This window comes from Zingiber officinale, chromosome 10B (genome assembly GCF_018446385.1).
Source record: "Zingiber officinale cultivar Zhangliang chromosome 10B, Zo_v1.1, whole genome shotgun sequence".
NCBI classification, from domain to species: Eukaryota; Viridiplantae; Streptophyta; class Magnoliopsida; order Zingiberales; family Zingiberaceae; genus Zingiber; species Zingiber officinale.
The window spans coordinates 88,458,805-88,481,932 of NC_056005.1; the positions used below are offsets into that span (position 1 = coordinate 88,458,805).

Genomic DNA, 23,128 nt, shown 5'->3' on the forward strand with positions numbered 1-23,128 from the left:
CTAACTTGAGTCAAGCCAAGAAAGGGTTAGCTTTGTATGCAGGGCCAAACAAGGAAGCTAAGCCCCGAACAAAACCAGAACCAAAGCACTTGAGTCATATAGCATTTATGGCAAAGACTGAAGAGTCTGAATCCGAGTCTGAAGATGAGTATGAGTTAGAGTCCGACGACGAGTCTGAGATAAGCCATGGATTTGCATCCGTTTCAAAACGACCCGATAAGGTAACTTTCAATTCGAAGTCTGAAATGTTAAAAGTAATTAATGTTTGTTTAAAAAATTAACAAAATCTAAAAAATAAAATAACTTGCTACTTAAGGAAATAGATCACCTTAAGGAGCAAGTTAACTTGAGTAACTCGACTAATCAAGTTCAAGTTGGAACTTCAACTCAAGTTGAAAAACTTGAGGAAGAAAATTTCGATTTGAAAGGTCAAGTCGAGTGACTCAAGAAAACGTTGGAAAGGTTCGAAATGGGATCCAAGTGTCTAAATATGGTACTTGGATCACAACAAGCCGTGTACAACAAATCATGACTCGGTTACAAACCCAAATAAACAAACAAATCATACTTATCCCTAATCAGTCAAAATACTAGAAGGCAAGTCCAAGCATGGGTTCAAACAAAACTTTTAACCAAACAAATTGAACCAAATCTATACTTGTCCCTAAGAGTCAAATCCATTACTTAGATATACCTTATCTAAGCTATGACTCATGGGGAGCAAGTAGAAAAATAATACAACCAACTTGATTAACCAAACTCAACACTTAGGACTAGGTTTATTTCTGTTTAGAATGGTTAGATGAAAAAGGTTTACTGTAACGCCCCGCCTTCTACTGACTAAACTGTAAGGCCGGGGGTTACGGTTGCTAAACTATTCTGTGGCTACCACTGATGTATAATGTGAAAATGTGAAAAAGGCTGAACTAAATTAAAAACTCTGCTAATTGCTATTAAAACTGGAATTTATGTTCACATGTACTTTCATTGTTGTACATATGCTAAAGAAGGGAAATCTAAACTTTCCATTTGATCAAGGAGCTGAAATCAGACGTTTCCAGCTGAAATCAGACTTCCCAATCGATTGAAGCTGAGACTCGATCAATTGAAAGGGCTTCAATCGATCCACTGATCGATCCAACGTTGCAGCAAAAAGGCGAAACCCTCGCCCCCAGGGCCCCACCGACCGGACCCACGGTCATTGTGAGGGAGGTAAATCGTAGCACCCGAGCTAACATGGGACGGACCGGGTGGGATACAGGGATAGGGGATTTATTCCCCCGTTGCCACTGAGTTTCGACCTGGCGGCCTCCTTGCAGCAACTTCCGCCCCATGCCATCTCGGATGACCCACGGGGTCACTGATCGATCCAACGTGCTTCTGTGCACGGAGGTCTTTTCTGAATCGATCGGCCGATCGATCCAGCCTGGGTCAATCGATCAGCTGATCGATTCAGCAACTCTCTGTTTGCGGAAATTATTTCCCGATTGATCCATGGTCAATCAATCAGCTGATCGATTCATCAGATCTCTGTACGCGGAAAATCACTCCCCAATCGATCGGTTGATCGATTGAGGACCCTCCAATCGATCGACTGATCGATTGGAGCTCTGATTTCTGCGATTTCTGCTGCATACCACCACTAATCCATATACAATACAAATGTATCAACTTAAAAACATCATAAGATTCCTAGGCATGCCATTACTGTCATTGTTCATGGTTTATTAACTGACATCAAAATAACTAGTAGTCTAGGCATAGCATGGTGCATACTTTCACAATTCATGACATTTAAACTTTCTAAAGGTGTGGAATAATAAGAATATAAGAAGTTCTAATTCTTTACCTTGCTAGTCCCCAAGAATCTTTATTCCAAGTTCCTTCTCACACACATCTTGACACATTGACCTCCAGCCTCCGCTAATCCATCTTCCCTTTACCTATATCTGCAGTATAAGGAAAAAGGAAACTATAAGCTTGGGAGCTTAGTAAGAACCATCTACCTCACAAAACATGCATTCGATGAAATCATGCTTTACAAAGATGTTATTTGAAACACATGTTGTCATTCATGCTATAAATGCTAAAACATGGCATACTGATATATGAGTCATGGCAATCACATACTGATCATAGAACTACCCTGTTGTATCAATAAGAAAAACTGAACTGATACATAAGTTGAGCTAAACTGATGCTGGGCTAATGCTAAAACTGAATTGTATTCACATACCTGATTTGTGAAGTTTTGAAAACTATTTTCATAATAAGTAAAAATAATAATCATGTTGCTATTGGGTCCGACAACTGTACTTGCTATGCGCGCATCCCTAACTAGACCCTAGGTAGCTAGTCCTGAATCTAGTAGGGTTTACTAGGTTATCTAAACCTAAGGATGACTATGGGAGTCTAACCCAAGGACAACTAAGAGTCCATCACAGTGCCACTGATAAAAGTAAAATACTGATTCATAAGCTAATTTATCTTATCTTACTCTTACTAGGTTATCTGAACCTAGAGCTAGGTTATCTGAACCTAGGGGCAACTGTGAGAGCCCACCCATTGGATCATAGTCCCATATAAACTGAAGCAAGACTAAGCATGCTATTTAAAATACTTCTATGACATTTAACTGAGCTATTAAAATGCCTACTGTAGCATTTAACTATACTAATCATTTTATCGATCATTTGGTGTGCTCTATCTCTCCTCTCTAATAGGGGGCCACCTCTAGGCACCCGACAACATCTAAAACCCCAAAACTGGAGAGGGTAATATGTCTGGCAACTCTAGAGGTGCTCAAATAAATCCTAAACTTGCGAGGAGGGTCAAATACACCCTACATGCCGAAAAATCTGCATATGGATGAACTAAAAATATAAAAACATACGATTAACTACTTATACTGCAGGTGAGGGGTTACTTCCTGCGCTAGGTTTCTTACAATTATGATCGCTAGGTTTCTGGAGAAGAAGATCTCTTCGGCGATCTTCTTACATCTACGCATTCTTCTCGCGGAGAGGAGTGCCCTCGTATCCGAGTCGTCGCCGGGAGGTGCTCCTACGACCCTAGGGATGGAACCCTAGGTCCCTTGGGGTTTGGTGTGCCGAGAGGGTGAGGAAGAGGGAGAGGGCGGTGATTGAGGGTGAGGGTGAGGGTGAGGAAGAGTTGCCGATCCAAAATAATAAATCCTCACTTAAATTCCCTATTTACATTAAGTGATTAATACGACCCAACTAACTCATAAATATAATTTCTCTGCTCTTCTTTCAGCACACCCCTGCTGGGGTCACCTGGTTACTAAAGTCATGCTATAAGTTGTAGGGTCTAATAGGTCGCGTGTTCAATTCCCGCTTAGGCTATTTTACGTTTTTATTTAATTTTACTACTTCAGCTACTCCAAAAATTCCATAAAAATATTCAAAAATTCCATAAAAATAATTGAATATTTCTAAAATTCATTTGAGAATTTTCGGGTGTTACAATCCCCCATACCTTATAAAAAATTCGTCCTCGAATTTAAAATAACTCTGGGTACTTCTGTCTCATATTAGCTTCTGTCTCCCAAGTTGCCTCTTCTGCGGTGTGATTTTGCCAAATGACTTTTACTAATGGTACCTCCCTGTTCCGTAATTTCTTAACTGCTCGGTCTATTATCTGAATAGGTCGACTGTCATAGCTGAGGTCTTCGCGGACTTGTACCGACTGGGGCTCAATCACCTGGGTGGCATCTGATATATGCTTCTTCAGCATAGAGACGTGAAATACGTTATGGATAGCTGACATCTCCTAGGGTAGCTCTAGTTCATATGCTACCTTGCCAACTCTTCTGGTGATAAGGTATGATCCCACATATCTAGGACTTAATTTGTCCTTCTTCCCAAAATGCATTACTCCCTTCATGGGAGTCACTCGGAGGAATACTGTATCCCCCACTGAAAACTCTAAGGGTTGACGTCGTGTATCAGCATAGCTTTTCTGGCGGCTCTGAGCTGTCTCTATTCTCTGGCGGATATGCTGTATAGCTGCTGTGGTATCTGCTATTAGATCTGTCTGAAGTTCTAGTTCTTTCTGTTCATCACTTTCATACCAGCAGATTGGATATCTACACCTATGCCCGTAGAGAGCCTCGTAGGGTGTCATGCCGATAGTGGCCTGATAGCTATTGCTGTATGCAAATTCTGCTAAACACAGATATTTGCACCAACTTCCCTTGAAGTCTAGGGCACACGCTCGGAGCATATCTTTGAGTACCTGATTTACTCGCTTTGTTTGACCATCTGTCTGAGGGTGGAAAGCTGTGCTAACACTACAACAAAAACTGCAAACGACAACGGATATTATCCGTTTGTCGTAGGGTTAAAAAACCGTTGTAACTGAGGGTGTTGTAGAATGTATTGCCCTACGACAACGGTTTTGAATCCGTTGTCTTTGTAGACATTTGACAACAGTTTTTATCCGTTGTTGTTTATATGCCCAAAATTTGGCTACGAAGGATACGACAACGTTTTAAAACCATTGTGGTAGATAATTTTAACAACAGAAATAAACCGTTGTGGTAGACATTTTTTACAACAGATATAAACTATTGTGGTAGATAATATTTGACACATTTATTTTTTTTACAACAGTTTTAATATATTTTACAACGGATAAAACCGTTGTCTTTTATCACTTTTTACAAAAAAAATTTGTTGCAGTTTACCTAGTTTTTACAACATTTTTAACTGTTGTCTTTAATGTTCATTAATACCAAACAACCAATCTTATTTTACTATAAGCAAACCACCAATGCAAAACTAAATATTTACTACATTAAATCCAAAATAAACATCCGTATATAATTCATCTTGTAGCCACATATACAAAAATATACAAAATGAGTTGTTACTCATCAAAATATACATGTTTTCCATTACTCTCCATATACATTAAATCACATGTTTTCCATTTGCTGTTCTCCATATGACTTTTAATTTACAAATTAGCAAGGCAAGCTACATCCTAACAAAGCTCACTTCTTGCATCAAAAAAACTCAAGCCTCACGAATTGCCCAACCTGCAAGAGAAAATTTAACAAAACTTATCAAATTCCAGAATTCTAAAAGGAGAATGTAATTAACCAATCTATAGTGCATAGAAGGCAAAAATAAACCAAATGAAGGAAACAAAAAGAGGTGTTTATTAGAGAATAACAGTACATGGAATCTACTAGGAGCAGTGATACCAAGCTTAGCATAGTTTATTAAATAATTAGCACTACATGCAGCTAACATTATTTAAGTGAACTATCATCCAAGATCAATAGAATCCATGCAAAGCACATTACATCCATTAACATCTTAAAACAAAATATTTATGCAATTTTCTGTGCCATTTTCCAGACTGCATTACCTTTGAGACCTGGTAGGCATAATATGTTTTTCCATTTTGCAAGTAACAAGTTGCTAGGAGCTGCAAATTGACATAAGGAGAGTACAAACAAGAAAAAATAATAAATTATAGGAGGAAAACAAAGATTAAGTCATGGCATATAGACGAAAATCATAAGGAGAGTACAAACAAGAAATTTGTAGAGCAACTCATAAGATACAAAAAGGTCATCATCTAACAATTCACAAGGAGATAACTTCCACATTGTCAGTCCTTGCATAATTCGAAAAAACTAAATAAGCTACTCACACAACCCAACCATTATTAATTTTGGACCACAAAAAGAGGCAATAAATAAGGGAAATGTCAGCTAATTCTGCTCATGGTAGAAATGCAAGAATGAAGTATTGAGCAAAGGAGATAGCTAGCTGTGAACAAACAAATTATTAGCACTAAGGAATCAAAATCAATAAGTCATGGAGTCACAAACAAAGTGTTCAACCATTTTTTGAAGTCTAGTAATTTATACCTAGTAATGAATATAGTCTAGTACGCAATCCGCCCATTCGGATCGCACTTCGTCAATTTCTTCGTTGGAGTAAATTGTTTTCATGAACTGTTAACAAACCCAGATTATATTAGTAAAAAAAATCAGTAATGAAGAAACAAAGTCAAATAAAAGAAATTATTTGAGAAAATTGAGAATATGTCAAATATTACCATTGACAACTACTCACATTAAAATCCAAATTCAAAAGAAAAAAAACTACATCACAGAAAAAAGGGAGAAAAAAAAACGAAATTGTCCCTTCTTATTCCCCTTCACTCTGAATCCGAGTTCATACTCTCCATTCCCTTCAACCCTCTTCGCCTCTTCTTCTTCTGTTCAAAACCAATAAATAGATACTAAATAAATGTTTCTCAATAGAAAATATAATACCGATGTAATTGCTAGAATAGATATAGATATTTCAAGGTGATCAAGAGGGGAAAAATGAACAATAATTAGAGAGCGAGCCACTGCACCAATGGAACATAACATACGTGGACCCGCTCAAAAGGGCCAACAAAGACATGCTGCATTAAAGACATGCAACAATAAAGGAAAACCAAGGAATATTGTCAAAATTAATAATAGAAGAAAATGATCGAATACTATCATGCAGCATAGCAGCAGTGAAAGCAATCAAAAAAGGTAGAAAATGTTAAAAATTAAGATGAAACAAATATCAGAGCATGAGATTTAGAAGAATGGAAGCAAGTGGACGGAAATGGATACCTTCCTCATGCATGTCTTCTCCCTCACTTCATACCTTGCCCTTGTCAAATCTGTTAGCCACATACTTGGATAACAGTACTGGGATCCAAATTCACAACAATTAGGAAAATAAAGTTTGAATTTTGAGAAGAAAATGAGCAACAAGTTATGATTTTGCTGAATCCAAAGAATGGAAGAATGTGGAAGTAGTGTGACCAACACTTACCTGATAGTCCAAAGAAGAGGGCAACATCACCATCTTTGCACATATTGTTGCTAGAGTGCAGGGAGAGAATGTTTCTTTTAGGCATTAGATAGTGCATCACACCAAACAAACCTTCTTCATCTCCCCGGCATACTGTGTGTCAAGGATGACCATTTCTTTCCTATCAAGATTAAGATCAATGCTGGTGGAGGTAGTCATGTAATGTGTGTATCGATTACATGGAAACTAGCCAGCATTGTAAATTGTGAAGCAAAAGAGATCCGTTTCAGCCCAAGGCAATAGTGCATTACGTATTCTAGTTGTAAATCGGACCAGAATTTCAATAACAACAGTCACAACAACAATGGCAAGTCTTGTATAACCAGTAAACCTCTTTGGGCGGATCAAAACTTCATCAAGAAAAAAAAAAGAGGAAAGGAAAGATATTTAGAAATTTAGTAGAAGGAAAAAAGGATTTCTTAGAGAAAAAACATTCCAATGTAATGGCATCATTTGGCTCAAATATACCAACATGATCTGCATATAGAAAGTTTCCAAACTGATGTAGATCCAATTACTGATAATTTCAACAACTGATATATAAAAATTAGCATGGAAGAAAGAAATGCAATCATTAGCAAATCTTGCAGAAAAGCATAGAAACAGGGATGATGCTTGTGCCACTATCTAGCAAGTAGCACCTAAATTCAGAAAAAAACGAATAATGGACAAGTTCAGTTGCATGTCGCATTCGATCAAATGCGATGTTTCCACTTTATTGACAATTCTATGAAAACTAAAATAGAATGGAGCTCGACAACACTATACATATAAATATAAAGATCAAAGTTTCTGAATGGATAAGTGTGAGAGGGTGAAGTGTAACGAAATTTCAAGATTTTGTAGGCAAATCTTGCTGATATGCTAGAGAAATGAATTTACCTTGTTGGAAGATGAGCTTTACATGAAAATGTAGTTCTAGCATCTCTAAGCAATTTCCACCACCTTCGAAGAAGACAGTGGAATAAGGTAGTCTATCTCTGTTTTAAATCCCATGCTCAAAATGCATAGTTTGAAATGCTATAGATGCCTCAATGAAACACTCCATATGACTAGGAACTCAGTGATTGAAAGGTTTCAATTGGTAATCTTCACAAATAAAAATAATTTGGGTTTTTCTTCCAATTCTTCAGGCGTAGGACGGATGCACCTGCGATCCTTCCAATTATTTCTTGCAAAAGAGAGTTTTTCTTCTTCTAATTTACATGTTTTCCCTTGGCATTAAGGAGATAAAGAGGAGCTAGTTATCTCACTAACACTAATATATGCATATGTATGATCCAGCCTGCTACTAACACAACTATGATTCACTACTAGAGATCAACAGAACCAATGCAAAGATGACTTATCTAGATAACTGTCGAACTGTAGAATTAAAGAGCATCTTTAGCATTCTTATTAGTAGTATTTTTCACTTACATGTTGTGCATGAACAGGGAATGATAGGCCCTTGCAGAGACAATTTGAACTTTGATTCGATGCTCGGGATCCCAGTTGAGGAATTGGTCATTCACAAATACCTTGTATCATTCAGATGGCATATTAGGATTTATGAGGAATTACATCAAACACTTGATGTGCATATGTACCTTATTAGGATCTATGAGGAATTACATCAAACACTTGATGTGCATATGTACCTTATCCAAAGAGTTGAGGTAATCAACAGCCCTCTCCCTGTGCACTAGGAAGGTGTGCTCATCCATCTCTATGTTCGGTGAGCCTCTGCATGAATAGTGAACATACATTTTGAGAAGGAACCATCAATGGAAGGATCATGAATTAGTTGTGTGGACTTACTTTCCCCACCAAAGCTCATTGGCAGTGGTTTCATCCTTGACAACGCGCTTGTCCCTCGGCGAACGGCCAGTCTTCGCGCCGGACAAGGTAGCCAAGGCTCCGGTCGATGTTATGAATGATCCATATTCATGTTTTATGGCTTGCTCGTAGAGTTCTACAAGGAATTCGTGATTCTTTCAATGAGAATGAAATGTGATGATTTGAGTGATGAAGAGGAGATGAGAGCATATATCGGCCGGGGAGAGGTTGTAGAGGACATGGGTAAACTTGAGGGCGCTGTCGCTGACGCTGATGGTCGGCGTCAAGTAGTGGTGGTGCTCGGCGCCGACCTCTTCTTCTGCAGGGAGTGCAGTTCGTCGATGGTCTTCGCCTTCACCGATGGCGCGCTGTCATCATGGCATATCCCGTTCTCTGGTTTCTCCCTCCCGTGCATCTGGATCTTCGGCAGCCCATTGGAGAACGCCTCCGCTCACCAGGAAATGAGAAGGAGCACAACGTCGTATGAGGAGAGGGAAAGATAAATGGCTTAGGTTTGGGAACGCGAAAACACGGCGCCGAAAAGAAAATCGAAGGGGGGAAATGACTAAATTCAATTACAACGGTTTTTTCAAAACTGTTGTCGTAGCCGTTAAAAATGCGGATAAAGACAACGGTTTATAAAACCGTTGTAAAAAGTGTTGTCATTTTAAAAAAAAATCGCTCAATGACAACAGTTTTGCCAAAACCGTTGTCTTTTATATTTAATAGGGAGTTCAAAGACAACGGTTTTAGCAAAAACCGTTGTCTTTGAGCAAATACGCAACGCTTTCTCTTAAAACCGTTGTCGTAGGGGTGTTGTCGTTTGCAGTTTTTATTGTAGTGTAAACTTTAACCTGGTGCCCAATGCTGACTGTACACACTCCCAAAAGTGTGACATGAATCTATTGTCCCTGTCTGAAATGATGGTCCGTGGAACTCCATGCAGTCTGACAATCTTCTTGAGATACAACTGAGCTAGCTGCTCCATGGAGTAGGATATCCTGATAGCTAAGAAGTGGGCTGATTTAGTCAATCTGTCGACTATTACCCAGATGTCATCAAAACCATTCGTTGTTCTGGGTAGTCCCACTATGAAATCCATGGAAATATCCTCCCACTTCTATTCTGGAATCTGAATAGGCTGCAGAACTCCTCCTGGTCTCTGGTGTTCTGCCTTGATCCTCTGACAGGTCAGACAGGTACTGACATATCTAGCGATGTCTCTTTTCATCCCAGGCCACCAAAAACGTCTCTTTAGGTCCTGGTACATCTTGGTGGAACCAGGATGCATCGCATAAGGAGTCCTGTGAGCCTCGTCTAGGATCTTCCTCCGTAGTTCCTCCGTAGTTCCTCCTGATCCGGAACACATAGTATGTCACCAAAATACAATACCCCACTATCAGATACTCTGAACTCTCCACTTTCTGATTCTGCTAACCCTTGCTTGATTTTCTGAATTTCAGGGTCCTGACCCTGAGCTGTTTGGATGTCACCAAGTAGGGTAGATGCTAAGGTCATAGTAGAGAGCTGTCTAACTATATGTTCGAGACCGAAATCTATAATTTTCTTTTGTAGGGGTGGTGACATGGCTGCTAGGGATAGTAAGGTGGCATTGGACTTCCTGCTAAGTGTGTCTGCCACCTTATTGGCTTTTCCTGGGTGGTAGAGGATGTCTATATCATAGTCTTTGACCAGCTCGAGCCATCTGCGCTGTTGCATATTCAGATCCTTCTGGGTGAAGAAGTACTTCAGACTTTGATGATCTGTATACACTCTACACTGAGCTCCATACAAGTAATGTCTCTAAATTTTGAGGGCGAAGACAACTGCTGCAAGCTCAAGGTCATGAGTAGGGTAGTTCCTCTCATAGTCCTGGAGTTGTCTGGAGGCATAGGTGATCACCCTGCCATTTTGCATCAGTACTGCTCCTAGTCCCAATTTAGAGGCATCACTGTAAATATCAAAGCTGTCTGTGTTTTCTGGCAGAGTCAGAATGGAAGCACTAGTTAATCTTCTTTTGAGCTCGATGAAGCTGTTCTCACAGTCCTCTGTCCACTGAAATTTTCTGTTCTTCCTGGTGAGAGCTGTCAGTGGGGAGGCTATCCTGGAGAAATCCTCTACAAATTTTCTATAATAGCCTGCTAATCCCAGAAAGCTTCTGATTTCACTCGCGTTCTTCGGTCTTTTCTAGTTACTCACAGCCTCTATCTTACTGGGGTCTACCATGATACCATCCTTGGAGATGATGTGACCCAGGAAGGGTACCTGATCGAGCCAGAATTCACATTTTGTGAACTTGGCGTACAGCTGGTTCTACTGAAGGGTCTGCAGTACTATCTTCAAGTGCTCTGCGTGTTCTTCCTGAGTTTTAGAATAGATAAGGATGTCATCGATGAATATGATTACAAACTTATCTAAGTATTCTCTGAATACTCTGTTCATGAGGTCCATGAAAGTAGTTGGAGCATTTGTCACGCCAAAGGGCATGACTACGAACTCATAATGTCCGTATCTGGTCCTGAAAGCTGTCTTGGGTATATCACCTTCTTTAACTCTCACCTGGTGATATCCCGATCTGAGGTCTATTTTAGAGAATACTGCTGCTCCCTTTAGCTGATCAAACAGGTCATCTATCCCGAGCTGGGCAGCGCCAGTTTGTGACCTGAGCGGGGGCATTGAGTGATTTGGATGATGCGGATGAGTTCTGAGGCGTTAATCCGATGTATAATTGTTGGCCTGCCCGTTCCAAGTTGACAGTAAATCGATAAAATCGGATGAAGATCTGATTCTCCCGGTTTATAGTACGGAGGGCACCGGTTCAGATGTGAGATCTCGGAAAAGTTAATTAATAGGGTTATTGAGAAAATAGCCTTATAGAATTTTTCCGGAATTTTTAGAAATTTTCTGGGAATTTTTCGGAGCTCGTATGGAGGGTTTTGAGGGGATCGATCGGCGGGTTCGGATAAAGCCTATTTGGGATACCCGTTTAGGTGAGGAAATGTTTTTAATTAAAAATCCTTTTCCATTTCTTTTCTTATTCCCAAACGCCGATCCACCCTCTCACCCGAACCCTTCTCTTCTCCGACTCCTCTCCCTCTCGTTCCCTCTTGCGGGCGGATCCGTGCCGATCGTTGACATCGCCGGAGGAGCTCGTCGCCGGAGCTTGCCGGAGATCGAACCAGGAGTTCTGGATTTCCCGATCTCTTCTCCCCTCTCTGCCCGACTCAAATTCCCGATCTCCTCTCCCCCGATCTTCCTCAACTCGACGCACTCTCTCTCGTGGACGACTCGGTGCCGAGACCATAGGAGCACATCACCGGAGCTTAACGGTGCTGAGGAAGACAAGCTAGATCTGGCCGAGGGATCTCTATCTCGGTGGCTTCTTGCGCCGATCATCGACGATTCCTTGGTGGCTAGGGCACGGTGAGGAGCAAGATTTGCGTCGACTCCCAACCAATCATCCACCGAAGCTTGGAGAGGTGCCCTAGTCCGGATTTGTGCCACTTGATCATCGGCGTGGGTAAGCTAGCCTTAACCGAAAACCCCTCTTTCTGAATTGCCTCTTGATTAATCACTGGATCCTTGTTGATTCAAGGGTTTAGCTGGATTAGGGTTCTCCTTTTGGAATTGACTCTTCTTGTGCTTGATTCTTTCCCTGAATCAGATTGGTCATCTTCTTGTGGTTTGTAATTGATCAGTGATGATCTTCCGATTGGGTGACTTCTTCTGGAGACAACCTTTGGAGGTAAGGTTAGGTTGTTAATTAGGTTGGTGTTTGGATCCGTGATCCCCATGGCTTGATCTAATTACTTCCTATAATTTCCAGATCAGCTTCTTTGCTGTGTTTGAAGTATCGATTGAAGTGGGAAAGAATTCCAGCAGGTGTTGTATTCTGTGATTGGAATTGTGTTCTGTAGGATCCTTTTCTTGGTTCCGGCAGCACACCAACCAGTAGCTTCCTAGTTCCAGCATCAACAATAGTTGGGAATTGAGGTAAGGTGTAGTGATGTTGATACATGATTAGAGTGATTGATTAATGTATGTAGGTATTTGAATTTAGATGTAGATCATGGTTAGATTTGATTGCTAGATGGTTAGTTTATCATTAATTGATACATGTTGTATCTAGTTGCTAAATTGTGTATAGATGTAATTGTTTAGATTAATCTAATGGAATGATTAGGGTTAAGGTAATTAACCCTAGTCAACCGTTGGATTTCTAATCTAATGGGAGATTAGGGATTAGATAACTAATCCTAATTGACCATTAGATTTAATTAGATAGGATAAGATTGTGTGATTAGGGTTTGGCCCTAATTTAGTATTAGGGATTTTATTTAGCTATTCATTTGGATTTAGCTAAATAAAATATTTATATGTTGTTTGACGCAGGACTGATTCGAGACGGACGTCTCGACTTCGGATTTGGATTGTACCTTCTATTTGAGGCGGGTACCCTTTGACTTATCTTTTTGATAATGTCTTATGATATGTGTAGTTTATATATAATTACTAGTGGTAGATGGTAGATTATCTCTTCCCTGGTCTTGGCTTAGATGATACCTATCACATGCTTCTTCTGTTAGTTGCTTTACTTTAGAACTGGATGCTTTTATCTTTTGCCATGTGTATATATGTTCATAGAGATGGATATTTATGATGCTTATCTACACTTGACTAGTTGCTGGAGATACTTGTTATATGTTGTTGGATTTGCGTTGCTTATATCATTGTTATACATATGCGTTTGTTTTATTGGCACCTACGCATATGGAGGAGGATATGTTCAGGTATGACATACTGTAGCCGCATGCACCATATTGCATGATTGCATGCTGGGCGATTGACGACTCCATTATTGTTGAGCTCGTCGGCCGGCTACATGAGGGCCTGCACACAGCGTGACCACTGCATGGGTAGTGGCACAACACTCAGGGTGTGTATGGCAGGTTGCTCGGTGGTGCATCGCCGGGGTGCTCATGGGTAGCACGATACAGCGGGGTTACAGCCGGGATCCCTCCCCGTCATTGTGTACCGGGAGATGAGAGCATTGTGCTCCCTCACTATGTTTGAGGCAGGAGGATAGGTGTACTCCGACAGCATCCCGTCCACTCGGTCACTCATCAGGGGTAGTGACGGCAGAGTGCACGGTTGTCACAGCCCTACCCACTCGGTCTCACCATTGCGTGTGAGACGGCTGAGCATGGCAGTAGGGGTGACCATGTTATATTGCATCATATGCACGGATTGCATTCTTTATGATCGATGCATTTTGGTGATTGCATATGATTGACATGCATACAGGTTATATGCTTTTGCTCTGACTATTTTATCTATGTATGTTCACAGTCAGTTGCACAAGCCTCGCAGGTGAGTACAATTTATTTCAGTTATGCACTTCTTATTATTCTTGCAGTAGACTATATTACATGCTTATTCATGGTTACTGCAGTTTATTCAGTTATGCATACCTGTTATACTTAGGAGACTGTACTATATGTTATACTGTTAGGAGACTGTACCGTAGGTTGTACTGTTAGGAGACTGTACTGTAGGCTCTATGGTTTAGTGTATTGTACCATAGGATGTTACTGGTGGTTATATGTTGCTGTACATATCTATTGGATTACCTGCTGAGTTCTTTGAACTCACCCCGTTGTTACTATTTTTCAGGTTGAGGCCGTCAGGAGAGGTTCCAGTCGCTAGCCCCATTATCGCGAGGATTTTCTTTGTCGGATAGTATTTTGCTTTTGCATCTTATACACTTATATTGTGGGTTTGTATTGTGGACATTGAACATTCGGGTTTACTACTTTTGTTTTCCGCTGCGGATTTTCTCCCTACTTCGTGGCTTTGTTTTCTTCGTAGTAGTGGAGTAGGATGTTTACATATATCTTCGAGGATTTTATATCGTTCTTCCTTATTAAACTGCGTGGATTGATTATATGTTGATCTGTGCGGAAATGTTGAATATAACTGCGTGGATTGTTTCTTATTTGTATTGTATTATTCCGGCCGTGTGTGGCCGAGGTATAGAGATATATGTATACTGAGATTCATATTGTCCGCCGTACATGGGAGATGCTGTCGAAATTTCTTCGGACAGGGACTACCTGGGGTGTGACAATATCACCTTCTTTAACTCTCACCTGGTGATATCTCGATCTGAGGTCTATTTTAGAGAATACTGCTGCTCCCTTTAGCTGATCAAACAGGTCATCTATCCTGGGAAGAGGATACCTGTTCTTAATCGTGACTTGGTTTAATGCACGGTAGTATATACACAGGCGCATGCTCCCTCCTTCTTCTTCACGAACAATACAGGCGCTCCCCATGGTGAGTGACTAGAGTGTATGAAGCCCTTGTCGAGCAGTTCCTGTAGTTGCTCCTGAAGTTCCTTCAGTTCTGATGGAGTCATGCGGTAGGGTGCTTTGGAGATGGGATTTGTACCGGGGACGAGTTCTATCTCAAATGCAATCTCTCTGTCTGGTGCTAGGCCCGGTAACTCTTCAGGGAAGACTGCTGGGTAGTCACATACAACTCGGACCTCTTCTAGCTTTTTGTCCTTGTCCTGACTGGTACTGACTACACGTGCTAGGAATCCCATACATCCTGAATCAAGTAGTTTCTATGCTTTCAGAGCTGAGAGAAACTTCTTGGCCTTTCTCTTTGGTTCTCCGATGTACCCAAACTACACTCCTGCTTCAGGTTGGAATACAACTTTCTGTTTACGGCACTCTATGGAGGCACCGTACTTGATCAGGAAGTTCATTCCCAAGATGGCATCATAGTCAGCCATATCTAGCACGATCAGATCACCAAAGAGTTCTCTATCTGCTATAATGACTAGCACTGCTCGAAGCCAGTGCGTGGATGCCATGATTTCTCCGGAAGGTAGTGTTGTCAAAAACTGACCACTGAGTACATCTGGAGATATTGCTAGCTTTTCGGCAAATGTCCTGGATATATAAGAATGGGTTGCCCCAATATCGAATAAGATAATTTCACTTTGCTGTAAAATACTGATATGACCTGTAACAACTGTCGAAGCATTCACTACGTCCTCTCTGGTTAGTGAGTAGATTCTTGTGTTCGTCGTGGCTGAGGGGGCTTCTAGTCTGCCCTGGCTGATGTGTGGACCATCTAAAGCATCCTGCATCTGGTGCAACTGTGCTAGTTTGCCTCCGTACCGAATCAGCTATGGTGGGGGAAGGCTGGTCTTGTTCGGGCATTGTTTGGCCATATGCCCTTCCTGGCCACATTCGAAGCATCCTCGTGTGCCCTTGCGACAAACTCCTGGGTGGAATTTCCCACAAGTAGAACACTTGGGATAACTTGGTTGTTTACTAGCTGGTCCTCCTTTTGGGTAACTCCCTGGTTTACGTTTGTTACTGGAGTTCCCTTTCCAGTTAGAGCTGTGGCCCTGGTGTTTCTGAGTACCTGAGCCTCCTTGGCCTTTGGACTCTGAAAAGGCTTGCTTCTGCTGCTTGATGTTGTTCTGGTAATGCTCGGTGATCAGAGCACTACTTACCAGTTCTTCAGTGGTTTGCGGCCTATGGATGCCGCTGGCCACGTTCAGTGCTATTTCCGGTCTTAGCATTTTGAGCATCAGCCGGACTCGCTCTCTTTTGGTGCTGACTAGTTCGGGGCACAGACGAGCCAGCCTGTTGAATTTATTCATAGCCTCCTCAACTGAAAGGTTGCCTTGACGAAATTCGGTGAACTCGTCGTAGTGGCGGTTTGTGACTCGCATGTGAAAGAACTCCTCAAAGAATTCTCTTTCGAAGTCGACCCATGTCATCTGGTTCCCTGGGCACTTCTGTTGGTGGAATATCCCTCAGGTCAAGGTTGACCTGGGTAACCAAGCTGAGTCTTGGTTTGGGTTTAGATGTTTGACAATAAGATATTGATTGAAGAAGAGTCAAGTAGGTCAAGGTTGACTGGATACTTGACTGGGAAGTCCTAACTGGGATGTTAGGCAAAATGAAAGTCCTAGTGAGTGAAGCTAGGCAGAAAGAAAGTCCTAGTGAGTGAAGCTAGGCAGATGGAAAACCCTAGTGAGTGAAGCTAGGTGAAAGTCCTGGTGAGTGAAGCCAGGCAAGGGAAAATCCAGATGGATCAAGGATGATCGGACATCTGGTGTTGGGAAGTCCAAGTAGGTCAAAGGATTGACTGGATACTTGGCATGAAAGAAAAGTCCAAGTAGGTCAAAGGGATTGACTGGATACTTGGCACAGAGAAAAGTCCAAGTGGGTCAAAGGGATTGACCGGACACTTGGTAAGGGAGTCCTAGCAGGTCAAGGGAGTGACTAGATGCTAGGCATGACATACCAACAGGTCAAGGTTGACCGGATGTTGGTTTGGGATATTTGGGACTTGGTTTTGGACAAAAACCAAGTGCTGGATCGATCCGTGGATCGATCCAGATGTCCCAATCGATCAGTGGATCGATTGGGACGCGGCTGCTTCGCGCGATAAGCGCTGGATCGATCCGTGGATCGATCCAGGCGCGTTTCCAGAGCACAGAGGCGCTCTGGATCGATCCGTGGATCGATCCAAAGCCTCCCCGATCGATTGGGAACATTCGAATCGATCGGGATCCGACCGTTGGCGTCGTTTATAGTTGCAGGCGTTTGATGGCTGCGGCAGACCTTCTGCGATTCACTCTAGACTACTCACCAACTCCTCCACAGCGCTCACAAAGCTCAGATCGCAAGTTCTTGAAGGATCTTGGAAGCTCTCCAAGTCAAGAGGCGGATCAAAGCCAAGAAGAGAAGCTAGGGTTAGGGTTTTGTACTCATTGTAAGCTTGTAAGCTTGTATTTCTTGTATCCTTTCCCTCTCTTCTTGTATTGAGTATTGTAGGGCTTCTCCGCCCTTGGTAGTTACCACAAAGGAGATTTTTATTTAGTGGAGGGTGTGTGTGTTGGTGTGGATCCTTGGATTAGTCACCTCTTGTGAGGTGGATACCAAGTAAAACCAACCGTGTTAGCGTTGTGTGTTTGTTTCTGTATTTTCCGCTGCACATCTTTGAAGGAACAAGCAACGCCGAGCACCGAGCGAACGCGACGAGCTATTCACCCCCCCCTCTAGCTACTTTTGGTCCTAACAAGTGGTATCAGAGCAAGGCCGCTCTTCACCGGAATCATCGCCGGAAGGGTCAAGCATAACAAGAAAAGCTAGAGGGTGAAGAAGTTGAAGCAAATTCTTCAAGTTCAAGACTTTATCAAGCTCAACTTCAAGATGCAATTCCAAGATGGACTTGGATTTGACACAAGGGTGGCTCCACCATACACATCCACAAGCTTCGATTCTTGGAGATCAAGAATTGAAAATTTCTTGATGATGGAGATAGAACAATGGTTTGCTCTAATGGAAGGTTTCAAGGTTCCAAGAAATTCAAAGGGCAAAGTTCTAAAGAAAAGCAAATGGAGCCCGGAGCAAGTCCAAAGGTGCGAGGCAAATGACAATGTGACCAAGCTTTTGGTCAATTTATTGCCAAGCACCATTCTTTGCAAAATTGGAGAATTTGAAGATGCAAAGGAACTTTGGAGCAAATTGGCTAAGCTTCATGAAGAGATCCCCTCCACTGTACAAGATAATGAAGAATCCAGAGAGGGTGACTCTTTGGAGCAAGACCAAGAGGAGGACTCCGAGGTTGAGAGATACTCAACCTCCGAAGAAGAGGAAATCCAAGAAGCTTCATCCTCAAGGGAATGCAACGAAGGGAACAAGGAGGGAGCATACTCCTTGTTTCATATTCAAGATGATGAAGCCTCCACCTCTAGGATTGAGGGGGAGCAATCCTTGGTGACACCGGATCAAGAAGAAGAAGAAGCTTCTACCTCCACAAGTCAAGAAAAATCAAATGGAGGAGAATCAAGGTCCGATCAAGAGGAAGCTTCTACCTCCGGATCCAAAGAAAAAGATGCCACCCCTACAAGCAAAGGTATAAATATTTCAATTAATAATAAAAATCATATAATATGTTTTGAGTGTAGGGAACATGGGCACTATAAGAGCAAGTGTCCCAACTTGGCCAAGAAGAAGGGCCAAGTGGCACAAAAGGGCAAGGTGACCACCCCCGGGACAAAGAAGAGCAAGGAGCACATTGTGTGCTTCTTGTGTCAACAAAAAGGGCATTATCAAAGTCAATGCCCCAAGGGGAAGAAAGTGGTCAAGGCTCAAGGAGGCACTAGGCAAGGGGGAGCCTCCAAGGTAAAGAAGAAGGTAACATTTATTGAGCCTACCTCTTTACATTATGGTAAAAAGCATGCTAGGTCAAATTTTTATCATTTTAATGCGATTTACCATAAGAATAGGAAGCATGAGGGCTTTAAGGAAAAGCATGTGGCCCTACATGCCAAAACTACTACACCTAAGGCTAGGATTGTAGGTAAAAACCTAGGCGATAACTCTAAGGATGTAAGATACAAGCCTAGAAACAAAAATGCTCATGAATCAAATACTAAGGACTTAGTGAGAGAAAATCAAGTCTTGAGGTCAAGACTTGATAAAATGGAGAAGACCCTAAAAATGATGGAAAATATCCTATTAGGGCAAAGTGAGCATAACTTAGGTTTAGGAAAATCAAAGCCATCCAATGGCCATAAAGGTTTGGGATACAAACCAAAAGCTAAGAAGGATGTGCCTAGTTATCATAGGGTTCCATATAGTTATGGAACAAACCCTAGGTCTAGTGGTCAAGCCAAAAATACTAGGGAAGTCATCCCTAAGAGTATTTTTGCAATAAATGTGACTAAGACTTCTAAGAAGTCTAAGAAAGTCACAAACAAGGTCACAAGGGAGGTTATCCCTAGAGTTGACCTAGAAAATGTGACCAAGGCTTCTAAGAAGCCCAACAAGGTCACTAGGAAGGTATCTAGGGAAGTTATCCCTAGTGAGTACCTAGAGCATCCAAGGAGCACCAATAGGTGTTGGGTTCCTAGGAGCATCTTCTCTACCCCATAGATGGGTTAGAGAGTGTCAACTCCGATTAGAAGGGTAGTTAACCCAACTTTGAGGAAATTGACACTCAAGGAGCATTTTCAGGGATTTTGTTAACCTTTGAAAATGAAATGGAATTATTATTTACTCCTTGAAAGAGTAAAATGTGCCAAATTGGAGAAGTATTGATTTTATTTTAAAGTGGCACAAATTTGAGAAAACACAAGAACTACCAAGTTGGGATTTTGGTATGTTCTTAGGAAATTAAAGGCAAACTAAGCCTTAATTTAAAAGTGCTACTCTTGTGGAAAAATGGAATATGCCAACATTTGAGGACATATTTATTCTCAATTGGCATACATTAAATCAAGGAAATTAGAAATACCAAATTTAGGCTTTGGCATTCTCTTGTAGCATTTTAGGGCAATCTAGGTTTAAGGTGTAAGTTTAGCTAAGATTTTAAGGATACTTAGATAGCTAATCTAGGTATATTTTATTTATGATAAACCTTGCCATGATTGTTTGCTCATAATATGCCATGACATCATATTTTATCTTATTTGTATTTTGCATTCATGACTTATCATGAAAAATACAAAAATACCATGTCATGCCATACATACATCATGTAGTTATAGGAATCTTTCTTTTGAAAGCTATTTTCTTTTGATGTATGCCATAACATAATCATGCATTAAGTTTAATTCCTTGTAATTAAGGACAAATGGCATCTAACGACACTTATTAACAAGTGACATCCTAGGTGGATGTCTAATATTTCTAAAATGCCTAGATAAATATGCATGATCCCTAGATTAGGGCAAAACCAAAATCTACATCTCACAAAGACTATAAGGTGACTTGTATGTGTTTTAGTGCACATTAGATACAAGTGAGATGTTAGGATGATGAACAAAACTAAAGATGTTGATTTAGTGCATTCTTTTGAGTTTTAGATTCATCAAAACACATAGTTATGTGTTTTCCCATCATTGGGAAAGCTAATGTACAAGTCATGTGCATTAAGCCCAAGGAATGTGATGGGATATTGGTTTTGGAAATGTTTTTAAAATGTTTTTGAAAACCTTGGTGAAGGCTATCTTTTGATAGTAATCATCATTGAATAGTTAGACACAAACTTGAAGAAAAACACTAAAGTTTTTGCAAGTTTTCAAGTTTGTGTCAATCTTTGAAAATATAATATATTTTCATAGAAAGCTATTTTTCCATGATTAAGTATGCCCTAAATAATGTCTACACGAAATTTCATAATTTTTGGATTTTTGTAGAATTTTCTAGGGGTTTCTGAAGTTGACTGAAATGGAATTTCAGCAACTATCGAGTCTCGATCGATCCATGGATCGATTGAGTTCTGAATCGATCCATGGATCGATTCAAGCACTAAAAACCAGCATTTGGATCGATCAGCCGATCGATCCGGGAGTCTGAATCGATCCGTGGATCGATTGAGAAAGGTTCAATCGATTGGAACCCAACTCAATCGATCCAAGTTGCTGATTTTGGCTGGGAAGGCCGATTTCAGCATCTTTGAACCTCTTTGAGTCTAGGTAACCATTCCAAACCCCTTAAATACATTTGTATACATACAAAGGGTGTTTTCATGTTGAAAACAAGGATGGATTGGTTAACGAAGACTAAGTAAAAGTTTAGGTTGAGGTTGTTTCAAATTTTGAATATTTGAACCTCAAAACTTCTAAATTTGGGTTTCCTAATGTTTTAGGGATTCCAAGTCATTGTTGGTGCAATGACAGAAGTTACCACCATGTCTTTAGGGGGAGGGACTCTTTAAAGACATGAAAATTATTTTTCATGAACCTTGGAAGGTGGTTAACCTTCTGTTGTGAACTTGCTCAAGGTTGAGCATTTAAACTTGAAATGGGGAGAAATGGGGAGTGGATATCCTCATTATTTCAAGTGGACACTCAAGTGGTAGATAATGCTCAAGGTTGGGTAGTTGTCTACATTGAGGAAGAAGTTAAGGATAAATGAAGGGTATGGGACCTTCATTATCGTGTTGAACGAGTGATGTTGTGAACAACGATGAGCAACTCTTCAGGGGGAGAGTCTTCAACAAATGGATTTGTTGAAGTGTGCCCAGAATTGGAGCATAGGTTGATGTGTGTCCAACGATGGGTTGATGTGTGCCAATAGGGGGAGAATGTATGGTTAAGCTTAGTCCTTCATTACCTATGGGAAGGTCATAGGGGGAGAATGAAAGGACTCATGAAAGGGAGTAAGTTAGGCTTTCATTACCTAGAGGGAGTTTGCCCTCTTAGGGGAAGAATGAAGAGCTTAATTTATGCTTTCATTACCTAGTGGCATGAAGAAGGAGGCTATGGGATTAGCCTAACTTACATATGGGATTGTAAGTGTTATTGTGGTATTGTCAAACATCAAAAAGGGGGAGATTGTTGGTGCAATATCCCTCAGGTCAAGGTTGACCTGGGTAACCAAGCTGAGTCTTGGTTTGGGTTTAGATGTTTGACAATAAGATATTGATTGAAGAAGAGTCAAGTAGGTCAAGGTTGACTGGATACTTGACTGGGAAGTCCTAACTGGGATGTTAGGCAAAATGAAAGTCCTAGTGAGTGAAGCTAGGCAGAAAGAAAGTCCTAGTGAGTGAAGCTAGGCAGATGGAAAACCCTAGTGAGTGAAGCTAGGTGAAAGTCCTGGTGAGTGAAGCCAGGCAAGGGAAAATCCAGATGGATCAAGGATGATCGGACATCTGGTGTTGGGAAGTCCAAGTAGGTCAAAGGATTGACTGGATACTTGGCATGAAAGAAAAGTCCAAGTAGGTCAAAGGGATTGACCGGATACTTGGCACAGAGAAAAGTCCAAGTGGGTCAAAGGGATTGACCGGACACTTGGTAAGGGAGTCCTAGCAGGTCAAGGGAGTGACTAGATGCTAGGCATGACATACCAACAGGTCAAGGTTGACCGAATGTTGGTTAGGGATGTTTGGGACTTGGTTTTGGACAAAAACCAAGTGCTGGATCGATCCGTGGATCGATCCAGGCTCTGGATCGATCAGTGGATCGATCCAGACCTGTCCCAGCGAACAGAAAGCTTCTGGATCGATCCGTGGATCGATCCAGAGGTCCCAATCGATCAGTGGATCGATTGGGACGCGGCTGCTTGGATCGATCCGTGGATCGATCCAGGCGCGTTTCCAGAGCACAGAGGCGCTCTGGATCGATCCGTGGATCGATCCAAAGCCTCCCCGATCGATTGGGAACATTCGAATCGATCGGGATCCGACCGTTGGCGTCGTTTATAGCTGCAGGCGTTCGATGGCTGCGGCAGACCTTCTGCGATTCACTCTAGACTACTCACCAACTCCTCCACAGCGCTCACAAAGCTCAGATCGCAAGTTCTTGAAGGATCTTGGAAGCTCTCCAAGTCAAGAGGCGGATCAAAGCCAAGAAGAGAAGCTAGGGTTAGGGT

At 41.4% G+C, this 23,128-nt stretch overlaps 1 long non-coding RNA gene across 1 annotated transcript; it reads right to left on the reverse strand.

Annotated features, from left to right (window-relative positions):
• Window positions 1-8,026: 8,026 nt before the first annotated feature.
• On the reverse strand, window positions 8,027-8,580 carry LOC122028711. The gene is made up of 3 exons (XR_006124923.1): window positions 8,540-8,580; window positions 8,319-8,419; window positions 8,027-8,049 (listed from the first exon to the last, which is right to left on the reverse strand). It is a non-coding gene; the product is annotated as an uncharacterized LOC122028711 (long non-coding RNA).
• Between the last annotated feature and the right edge of the window lie 14,548 nt (window positions 8,581-23,128).